We start from the raw sequence: 10,120 nt of genomic DNA on the forward strand, positions 1-10,120 counted from the left end.
CTCTTCTAAGTGTTGCGGCGCCACTGCGATGCAATCTGAAACACGAGTCGGGTTGTGAAATCTTTGCATATCATGTAAAAGTGGGCCCCCATCTGGGCGAGGAGAAATGGTCCCATTTCCAAGCTAAAACCGAGAATGTTCCACAATCGATCAATGAAAAAGGAGCATGATTGCACTGCACATCTCACGAAACACTTGTGTCGCAACCCCCACAGTTCCAGTCACACCCTGGCCAAAAACCAATCCCGTTGCCACGTGCACACAATTAACAAGGCCGAAGTGAAAACCAGAAGAAAGTCGCGACACAACCGGTTTCATCCCCATTCGGAGAGAAACATTGACACCACCTTTCTCCCGTGGTCAAATCTTCTCAACAACTCATGGCAATTAATCAAACCGCACACTTCCCAATTTTATTTAACATGTAATTTCAAACGTCGTAATTGGTAATCCTGGGACAGTAAGTAACGTAGTATACAGTTAAAGACTCTTAGTTAAAGTAAAGTAAGTAACGTAAAAAGTAAGTAGTCGTAAGTAATATTAGTAGTGTACAAAGTATTAAGTCAGTTAAGTAAGTTCGTTATATACAGTAAGTAGTAATAAATATAAAAGTAAGAACCATCAATAAATAACTACTCATAAGAATAATCAAAAAAAATGGCGCCCCATCCACAGTCGGTAGTGTTAAATAGGCATCACACCAACCGCTTTCACATATAAATTGATTAGCCATACAAAATAGTGTCGATTCCACAGACATTTTTAATTACAGGTTTAAAAAGTTTATTAAATTTACTTACGTTATCTATTGTTTCTCTAGTGAATCCAACACTCGTTCTTCAGTTGGTAATTCGAACATTTACTGCAAACAAACCACATTCATATGAATTGTATTAATGATCGTAACACAATTGTTCATTCCTCATCCTTTGGCTTAAGTGCCGGGGGAAAAAAGAAAAGTATAAAACAAAACACAAAACAACACGAACCCCCATCGGGATTCCCGCTACTGTTGAAGTACAAATCCGGACTTTCCGTGTTCAAGACAAAATATGGCAAATAGTTGGAAATAACAGAAGTTTTCCTTTTTTCTGTAAAAGAGGCTTGACACTTCAATGAACCACTGCTTATGTGGTTTCTATTTTATCTTTTATTTATTGATTCGTTATTATTTGATTTATTTTATTTTTTTAACAACTTTACGTTTATTAAACCACTTTAACTTTTTTAACACCTGTACTTTTTTTACTTACTTTTTAAACTGTAACTTTACCTATTAAACTTTTTAAACTTTACTTTCACTTTTTCTTATCACTGTTCCTGTTTGACTTTACTTTCACCTTTAAACGCTGAAACTTTTAAAACGTTTATCGCCATGAAACGGTATTAAGTTCACTGTAACGTTTAAATTTAAACTTTAAATTTAACCTTTAACATGAAATTCTTTTTTTTCTAGGTTGTCCCTCAGCCCTGCTCGTCCCGCTCGCCAAAAACGCCATATCGCCCAACGAACGCGCCTGCGAAACGACCCGAAAACCTGAGAATGTGGGATTTTGCCCATCTTGTAGCCTGGACACATCTTCCTTGTCCCACGGCTAAGTGGTCGGGATGAACTCGCAAGTGAGGACGATCACCTCCGGCTGAGACCTCGGTCCCTGTCTGCCAATGGATTTTGACATGCGTACAAGCGTCCCTCATGCGCTTCCTTAAGAATGTCGTTTCTTTCTGTGTTCTTTTTCCACTCTTGCTTTTACACTTTACTCCACTTGTACAACTCTTCAGCTCTTATTATCACACTCTTATTATACTGTTTACAACTCTTAGTATACTCCTTATTATTATGCTCTTATGATCTATAATACTATCGGTGTGTCCCATCCCGGCTCGTCGCTGCCAAAAACAAAAACAAAATAACGGAAGATAAAAAAAAACAAAAAAAAACAAACAAAAAAGACCTCGAAGAGCGACGACCGCCTGCGAACGAAAACGAAACCCTGAGAATGTGGGGATTTGTGCCCATCTGTAGCGGACAGAATGTCCTTGTCAAAGGCTAAGTGTCGTGGAGATCGCAGTGAGGACGACACCGGCGATCGAGAACTCGTCGTCGGTCTGCCAATGATTTGACATGCGTACACGTCTCAGCTCAGGCTACCTGAAGACTGTGTGTTCTTTCTGTGTTTTTCCCACTCTTGCTTTTACACTTTACTTTCCACATTCCCCACAACTCTTCGCTACAGCTCTTATTATACTCTTATTATACTGTTTACAACTTCTTATTGTACTCTTATTATACTGTTACAACTCTTAATGGCTCTTTTGTGGTTCTTGTGCTCCTTTTGTGGTCTTGTGCTCTTTGTGGTCCTTGTGCTCCTTTGTGCTCTTTGTGAGGGGTCCTTGTACTCTTGTACTCTCGGTGTGTCCCATCCCGGCTCGTCGCTGCCACCAAAAAAAAAACAAAAAAACAAAAAAAACAAAAAAAACAAAAACAACAAAAACCCGAAGAGCACCGACCCGCCTGCGAAGCGAAGACCGGCCCAGCGCGACCCGTGGGGATGTGCCCCGTCTGTAGCGGACAAGCTAATCTCCCTGGTCAAAAAGGCTAAGTCTCAATAGATCGCAGTGAGGTGGCTTGCTCTACTAAGTACGACACCCCGACCGAGAACTAAGCGTCTGCGAATGATTTAACGCCTCCACTTCGCATGGGATGGATAATCGGACGGCCCCCACGCCGGCACTGCTCGGCGAGCGGCGTGAAACGGTCCCTCTTGCTGTGGCTCGGGACCACCGTGGCCGGCCGCCCGCCCCAGCCCGAGGGCGACGGGACGGCGAAGGCGCACGCATATCGTTGCCTCCCGATAGGCCACCGAGGCGCAAAGAGTATCCGTTACATTTTTCGGGCGGGATTCTGACTTAGAGGCGTTCAGTCATAATCCCCCAGATGGTAGCCTCGCACCATTGGCCTTATCAGCCCAGCACATAAACCAATGTCTGAACCTGCGGTTCTTTCCTCTCGTACTGAGCAGGATTACCGTTGCAACGACTTGTCATCGGTAGGGTAAAACTAACCTGTCTCACGACGGGTCTAAACCCAGCTCACGTTCCCTATTAGTGGGTGAACAATCCCAACGCTTGGTGAATTCTGCTTCACAATGATAGGAAGAGCCGACATCGAAGGATCAAAAAGCAAACGTCGCTATGAACGCTTGGCTGCCACACAGCCAGTTATCCCTGTTGGTAACTTTTCTGACACCTCTTGCTTAAAAACTCTTAACGTCAAAAGGATCGATAGGCCACGCTTTCACGGTCTGTATTCGTACTGAAAATCAAAATCAAGTGAAGCTTTTGCCCTTTTGCTCTACGCGAGGTTTTCCGTCCTCGCTGAGTCTCACCTTAGGACACCTGCGTTACAACCCGTTTTGACAAGCTGTATACCGCCCCAGTCAAAAACTCCCCGCCTGACACTGTCTTCGGTGCGGATCGCCCCCGGCGACGACGGTCCGGGGGCTTAACTCCAGAAGCAAGGGGCTTGCGCCCCGATCTCCGCTCGACCGAATAAAGTAAAGAACGATAAAAAGTAGTGGTATTTCAATTGCGCCGCGAAGCTCCCACCTATGCGACACCTCTCATTGTCTCTCTTCACAGAGTCGGACTAAAGTCCAAGCTCAACAGGGTCCTTCTTTCCCCGCCGATTCTGCCAAGCCCCGTTCCCTTGGCTGTGGTTTCGCTGCATGGTAGATAGGGAACAGTGGGAATGCTCGTTAATCCATTCATGCGCGTCACTAATTAGATGACGAGGCAATTTGGCTACCCGTTAAGAGGGAGTATAGTCTATGTTACTACTCCCGCCGTGAGCGTTTGGAATACCCGCGCTGTTTTTGGAATTTCTTCACTTTGACATTCAGAGCACTGGGAGGGCAGAAATCACATTGCGTCACCTAACACCCGGGTGACGGCCCATCGCAATGCTTTTGTTTTAATTAGCGCAAGTCGGATCACATTCCCCTGGTCCGTACCAGTTCTGAGTTTGGCTGATTGAATGGCAGCCGCTTGAAATGACGCCGACACGACACGACGACGCACGGGGCGCCGCCGCATAGCTGAGGCAGTCCACGGGAAGGTTGATGAAGCAATACGGTCCCGAGCTCGATCCCCGACACGCCACCCCCCGAGTGGCCGCGCGCGCCCAGACCGCCCCGACGGAACGCCCCCGCGCCCCGGCATCCGAAACCCGACGAGAGGCACCCGACGAGGCGCGAACCCGCCGAACGCCGACCACGCCAGGAACAACCGGGCGAGAGAGAACCAAGAGCGGAGAGGACGACGCCGACCAGGGAGAGCGGCAGGCCTCGCCCAGCCCCGTGCCCTTCCCAGTCTCCCGCTTCGTACCTCCCAGCCCGACTGACTTCCCTTACCCAGTTGCCGACCTGCAGAGCCAATCCTTGTCGCCCGAAGTTACGGATCCCAATTTGGCCGACTTCCCTTACCCTACATTGTTGCTTACCACTGCATGTCTATTCTCTTAACTAGAGGCTGTTAACCTGGGAGACTCGCTGGCGGATATGGGTACCGGCCTGGCACGAGAATCACGAGTCTCCGTCGCTCTTCTTTTTTCAAGGGCCGGCGAGAGCGCGGCCGGACACCTTCTCTTCTCTCTCTCTCGTCTCTCACTTTCTCTAAGCGTCGCGCGGTTGTCTCTCTTTTACGGGAACCCCTTTTCCCTATCTCCCGGCAGCCGATTCCAGGGATTGGGTCCCTTACAAAGAAAAGAGAACTCTCTCCCATCGGGCTCTTCCCTCGCCGACGTCTCCGACTTCGTTTTTGCGTTACCGAACAGCACGTCGGCGACCCTTGTCGGGCCAATCTCCGTGTCCAGGTTCGGGAATATTGACCCGACTCCCTTTTCGATGGAATACGGGCAAAAAAACATTTTTTTTTTTTTTTCGAGCAACGGCATTGCCCCCGTTTCAGAACGGAGCTCTCCTATCTCTTAGGGCCGACTGACCCATGTTCAACTGCTGTTCACACTGGAACCCTTCTCCACTTCAGTCTTCAAAGTTCTCGTTTGAATATTTGCTACTACCACCAGATCTGCCACCCGTGGCGGCTCCACCCGGGCTCGCGCCCGAAGCTTCAGTGCTCACCAACGGCGACCCTCCTACTCGTCCGGGCATGGTACCGTGGGTGTCTCGTATTGCCCCGGACGGTCCCGGTATAGGCCCGACGCTCTAGCGCCATCCATTTTCAGGGCTGGTTGTGATTCGGCACAGGTGAGTTGTTACACACTCCTTAGCGGATTCCGACTTCCATGGCCCACCGTCCTGCTGTCTATATCAACCAACACCTTTTATGGTGTCTGATGAGCGTCAGCGTTTGGCCGCCTTAACCCGGACGTTTTTTGTTTCATCCCACCGCGCGCAGCGCCAGTTCTGCTTACCAAAAAGTGGCCACTTGCACGCTCGAATTCAATGCCCCGGCTCCACCGTGGTTTTCGTTGAGCGAGCCGGGCTTCTAACCCATTTAAAGTTTTGAGAATAGGTTGCGAGGACGTTTCGTCCCCAAGGCCTCTAGTCATTCGCTTTAAATACCGGCGAAAAAAAACTTCGTCTCGGCGAGTGGCCAGCTATCGCTGAGGGAAACTGTTCGGAGGGAACCAGCTACTATAGATGGTTCGATTAGTCTTTCGACCCCCTATACCCAAGTCCTGACGTCGATTTGCACGTCAGAAATCGCTGCGGACCTTCCACCAGAGTTTCCTCTGGCTTCGTCCTGCTCAGGCATAGTTCACCATCTTTCGGGTCCCACCACGTGTGCGCTCTTATCATCTCTGCTCCGCCTCATCCGACGCGTGGGCGGGACGAGACGGGCCGGTGGTGCGCCCCCCCGCGCCGAACGAGGGACGGGGGATCCCACCGAGTGGCCGACCCGACGAGGGCCGGCCTTCACTTTCATTGCGCCCCTGGGTTTCGACGAGCCCCTTGACTCGCGCACATGTTAGACTCCTTGGTCCGTGTTTCAAGACGGGCCGGGTGGCCGTTTCCGACCCGATATCGCCACCGATCCCGAGCCCCCGACGGTGGCACACTCTCCGGTGAGATCGCTCCGGCCGCACGCGGTCAGGTGGGCACGGTTGCCACCAGTCCCACCTGGTCGGAAATGAGAACGTGCGTGGGAGAGCCGGAGACGCCAGTGTTCAGAGGGGGACGGCCGTTCCTCGAGTCCCCGCGGCAGGCCGGTAAGCGACGCGCCGGCTGTAAGAGCCCCCCGAGACGAGGTGACATCCGCCCGCGAAGGCGGAGACCCGCCCGTGGGCCACCTTCCAGACGCGCCTTCTGGCTGCCCGGAGAACCGATCGTGGGCGCTCTGCCCGCGGCAAGTGCACGCGTCCGCGCGCCGCCGTCGACGAACGGCCCCGGGTCGAGTGCGTGTTCGAGCATCTCGCGGGACGGACCCCGGGTTCCTGGCGGACGGGACGAGTTGAATTCCGCGGGCCGACTATCGCGGGCCCACCCGTTTTTTACACCTCTAGGCGGTTTCACGTACTCTTGAACTCTCTCTTCAAAGTTCTTTTCAACTTTCCCTCACCGGTACTTGTCCCGCTATCGGACTCGTGACAGTATTTAGCCTTAGATGGAGATTTTTACCACCCACTTTGGGCTGGGCATTTTTCTCAAACAACCCGACTCTTTGGACGCTCGGAGCCGACGAGTCTATTTCCGCGCCGGTAAAGGCCTGACACCCACCGTGGGAGTAGGCCCCGATCAGGAGGACTTGGGCGCAAGTTAGGACCCGTCGACGGTTGGGCGTCCCCAACACAACCACAGGTCCCGTATAGCAGCGCAAGGCTGCGGGATTCGGTGCTGGGCTCTTCCCGCTTCACTCGCCGTTACTGAGGGAATCCTTGTTAGTTTCTTTTCCTCCGCTTAGTGATATGCTTAAATTCAGCGGTAGTCTCGTCTGAACTGAGGTCGGATTTAAAAGGATGGGTCGAATTTGCGTTCGTTCGTTGGTGGGGCCTGCTGACGTGCCGACGCCCTCTCTCCGTCTTTTTTTTTTTTTTTGGCTTTTTCCCTTCCGTTTCCTTGTCCCCACGGGCCACGAGAGAGCGCGCGGCGGAGGCCGCGGCGGCAAGCGTCGGACGTGCACGCTGTCTGCACTTGAGGCGACCGAGGACTTGCCTTGGACGAGCCCAGTGCGCCGGCGACCGATCTCTGCGATCCGAACCGGCGATTGCTGTTCAGCCGACCCTCAGTCAGGCGTGGCCCGGGACTGACCCGAGGCCGCAATGTGCGTTCAAGGTATCGATGCTCAATGTGTCCTGCAATTCACATTAATTCACGCAGCTGGCTGCGCTCTTCATCGACTCACGAGCCGAGTGATCCACCGCCTACAGAGTTGTCATCATCTCAATGGGTTTTTGTTTTTGTTTGTAACTTTGATTTTTTTTGGTTCGATTCGTTTCTACTTATTTCTTTTCTGTTTTTGGCGAGACGGACACGGACGTGCGGTGCGTGCGTGCGTGCGTGCGTTGCGTGCGGGGGCGTCCCCTGCCACAAGCCCCACCCCCACCACCGCCTGCGGTGAGGTTCGTGGCCGGTAGATCGTTAGACCGTACGCTAGTGGACGAACAAGCTCCCCCCGAGGCGCCTGCGACGGCCGCCTCGAGCCAGGTAACCCCGCCGGTGAAAAAGAAATGCGGGACGTCGGGGCAGAACCGAGAGGGGCGGCCACCGCGCCCATCGTACTCTCGGGGCCCCCACCCACCCGCCTGGTCGAGTCGGTCGGTCGGTCGGATTGCTTTTGGTGACTTTTTTTTTCTTTCTGCGTTTTGTTTGTTTTCACGGTATCAATCGGTAATGATCCTTCCGCAGGTTCACCTACGGAAACCTTTGTTACGACTTTTACTTCCTCTAAGCGATCAAGTTTGATCATTCTTCTCGGCCCTCGCCGGGGCAGTTGCCTGCCTCGAAGGGACCAATCCGAAGATCTCACTAAACCGTTCATCGGTAGTAGCGACGGGCGGTGTGTACAAAGGGCAGGGACGTAATCAAACGCGAGCTTATGACTCGCGCTTACTGGGAATTCCTCGTTCATGGGGAACAATTACAAGCCCCAGTCCCCATCACGAAGGAGTTATTCAACGGGTTTTCCCACTCCTCTCGGAGCAGGGCAGTGTCCACGTTGATTCCTTCAGTGTAGCGCGCGTGCGGCCCCGGACATCTAAGGGCAATCACAGACCTGTTATTGCTCAATCTCGTGTGGCTATACGCCACTTGTCCCTCTAAGAAAGTTGCGCCGACTGTGTTTCGTGGATCGGCGAACTATTTAATAGGCTAGAGTCCTCGTTCGTTGATCGGAATTAACCAGACAATAAGTTCGCTCCACCAACTAAGAACGGCCATGCACCACCGGCCCCACCGAATCAAGAAAGAGCTATCATCTGTCAATCCTTACGGTGTCCGGACCGGGTGAGTTTTTCCCGTGTTGAGTCAAATTAAGCCGCAGGCTCCACTCCTGGTGGTGCCCTTCCGTCAATTCCTTTAAGTTTTCAGCTTTGCAACCATACTTCCCCCAGAACCCAAAGACTATTGGTTTCCCGTAAGCTGCCCGTCGGGTCATTGAAGCAACGCCGGCGGATCGCTGGTGCGGCAATCGTTTATGGTCAGAACTACGACGGTATCTGATCGTCTTCGAACCTCTGACTTTCGTTCTTGACTAATGAAAACATCCATGACAAATGCTTTCGCTGTAGGTCGTCTTAGCGGCGATCCAAGAATTTCACCTCTAACGCCGTATATACGAATGCCCCCGGCTGTTCCTTTTAATCATTACCTCGACATTTCGCGAAAACCAACAAAATAGAACCGAGGTCCTATTCCATTATTCCATGCAACATTATGCAGGCGAGACGAGCCTGCTTTGAACACTCTAATTTTTTTCAAAGTAAAACTTCCGGCCCCCCGAGACACTCAGCGAAGAGCACCAAGGGATGACCGGCCGGGTGAGCCAGGCAACGTGCAGTGAGACCACCGCGAAGTGGACCGCACGCCTGTGCTCGAGATCCACTACGAGCTTTTTAACTGCAACAACTTTAATATACGCTATTGGAGCTGGAATTACCGCGGCTGCTGGCACCAGACTTGCCCTCCAATGGATCCTCGTTAAAAGGATTTAAAGTGTACTCATTCCAATTACGGGGCCTCGAAAGAGTCCCGTATTGTTATTTTTCGTCACTACTACCATTCCCCGTGCCAGGAGTGGGTAAGTTGCGTGCCTGCTGCCTTCCTTGGATGTGGTAGCCGTTTCTCATGCTCCCCCTCTCCGGAATCTGAACGACCCGACGATCCCCCGGCTACCCGTGAAAACCTAGGTGGTCATGTCGACTACCCTACGAAAGTTGATCAGGGCAGACACTTGAAAGATACGTCGCCGGCTCGATGGCGCGTGCGATCCGCAGCGAAGTTATCCAGAGTCAGTCACCAGTTTGGACGGGCGCCTTGCGGCGCGACGTGCCGGTTGGTCTTGAACTAATAAAAGGCGCTCTTTCCCGCGAGGTCGGAGTCTTGGTTGCATGTATTAGCTCTAGAATTGGGGCCACAGTTATCCAAGTAAGGATTGTACGATCTAATGAACGCATAACTGATCTAATGAGACGCCATTCGCAGTTTTCACTATGTGGGAAGTTTGTACTTAGACATGCATGGCTTAATCTTTGAGACAAGGCATATGACTTACTTTAAGGATCAGCCAGATAGCTCGTTTTTAATCACTCGGCGGGCGAGAGTGGAGGCGGAGCGAGACCTAACGGATCGGGACGTGCGACGGCGGCGGGGGCAAGCGTCAATGTACTGTTCATCCAAATCCCTGCGCCACCCTGGCTGAAGCGATCTCTACCAGGTGCCCCACCCAGTCGTCCACCACGCTGCCGGGCCCGCCTCCTGAACCAGGTTCAGGTGGGGGTTGGGGGTATGTGACGCTCTGCTGTTGGCATCCTTGCCCCCTTTTACGCAGTGGGCGGTGTGGGGGCCCGGCACGCGGCGTTCGTGTGGGCGACGGGGCACGTCGACGCGCCTGGTGGCGGCTAAAGGGTTTGGCGTTTCGACGAGAGACGATCGGGGCACCG

The 10,120-nt window shown here is 52.2% G+C and overlaps 1 non-coding gene and 1 pseudogene across 1 annotated transcript; both read right to left on the minus strand.

The window, feature by feature from the left end:
* Positions 1–2,576: 2,576 nt before the first annotated feature.
* LOC121390851 lies at positions 2,577–6,968 on the minus strand (annotated as a pseudogene).
* Positions 6,969–7,239: 271 nt separating this feature from the next.
* Positions 7,240–7,392, minus strand: LOC121390849. Its single transcript, XR_005960266.1, has one exon. It is a non-coding gene; the product is annotated as a 5.8S ribosomal RNA (ribosomal RNA).
* Positions 7,393–10,120: the final 2,728 nt, after the last annotated feature.

Source organism: Gigantopelta aegis, unplaced genomic scaffold (assembly GCF_016097555.1).
Source record: "Gigantopelta aegis isolate Gae_Host unplaced genomic scaffold, Gae_host_genome ctg10085_pilon_pilon, whole genome shotgun sequence".
NCBI classification, from domain to species: Eukaryota; Metazoa; Mollusca; class Gastropoda; order Neomphalida; family Peltospiridae; genus Gigantopelta; species Gigantopelta aegis.